The following is a 1,591-nucleotide window of genomic DNA, read 5'->3' on the forward strand; positions in this document are numbered from 1 at the left end:
TGAATATAAACTACAGGAAATATTATACATGTCTACACAATGGCACATGATGTCTTGAAATCATGTGGAAACAAAACTGAGTCATAATATGAGTGAGTTACTAAAAGGAGACACTCAGATCTGATGTTCTCATTGATTTGAACTGAACCTGGACTGAACTAAACCTTCATGCTCCTGCTGGTCTTCCACACTGGATATTATCACAGTTAAAATGTTTCTACCCAAACAAAAGTCAAGTGGGAACATAAATCAAGACATTTTAAAAACAAAGTTTGACTATAAGGTGTTTACCATCAGCATGACTGCAGATCCATCTGTCAGTGCCTGGTGTCATCACCATTTGTGAGAGAAGACAGCAGTGATCTATAAAATGGAGGAAAAGTGATGGCAGCTTATTCACGTTAAATGTTTCCAGACAAAGTGAATTCACTTGAGACTTACATGAAGATAAATACTTTAAATAGATATTTTTCATCTTCGAAGAAAGTATAAATAGTGAAGGTAGTTTAAGTATTAACGTGATTCTTTCATCATGTTTAAGCTACAAAGAAAAGTCTAGCAAGAATATAAACAGTTTTATACAATAAATTAGGCAATGAAGTTTTCTATATCTGAATTACACAAAAGGTAACGATACTGGTTCATGCACAGCTAGAAACCTGTGACTTTAGCCTAATTATTATACATTTTTTTGTACTCAGATGTATTTGATAGATAACATGTATATTGATCATAAAAAATTAAATACCAGACAAACAACAACAAAGTCACTGACAGCCATGGGCCTATAGTGTGTTTACTCATCCTGCCTGTCATTTTTCAGTTGTAAAACAGCCTTTTATGCTCAAATGCTCATAAACAAAGTACAGTAAAAACTAAAAAAAATGTCATTACATATCATATGATACAGGGTTGATGTCCAGAGATGTTTTCACTCTGCAGATATAAAAACACTGAACAGACTCTTCTATTGGCTCCAGTTAGACCAACACTGATGCTTCATGTGTTTGATTCTATGCAAACTCAGTGACCTTCCTTGTTACTCAGCTATAAAAACTTCAGATCAGACTGTCAGTGGAGTTCACAGCTCGTCAGCTTCACCATAAACCATGTTTTCTGTAGCTCTGCTGCTGCTGTTGGCAGCTGGATCCTGTGAGTCTCTCTGGATTTGTCATAGTCAACATTTCTTCTCTTGCTGTAGAACTTGATAATTTATAACAAAACATTTTCTTTTTAACAGGTGTGAAGTGTGAACAGTTGACACAGCCAGCCTCTGTGACTGTGCAGCCAGGTCAACGTCTCACCATCACCTGTCAGGTCTCTTATTCTGTTGGCAGCTATTACACAGCTTGGATCAGACAGCCTGCAGGGAAAGGACTGGAGTGGATTGGAATGAGATATACTGGAGGCTCTTACTACAAAGATTCACTAAAGAACAAGTTCAGTATTGACTTAGACTCTTCCAGCAACACAGTGACTCTAAATGGACAGAATGTGCAGCCTGAAGACACTGCTGTGTATTACTGTGCCAGAGAGTCACAATAACACAAACCATCAGTAGACCTGAACAAAAACCCCTCAGTGCCTGAAC

The sequence above is a fragment of the Seriola lalandi genome, unplaced genomic scaffold (assembly GCF_002814215.2).
Source record: "Seriola lalandi dorsalis isolate HSWRI2012SDOR001 ecotype SW California unplaced genomic scaffold, Sedor1 jcf7180002054975, whole genome shotgun sequence".
Classification (NCBI taxonomy): domain Eukaryota; kingdom Metazoa; phylum Chordata; class Actinopteri; order Carangiformes; family Carangidae; genus Seriola; species Seriola lalandi.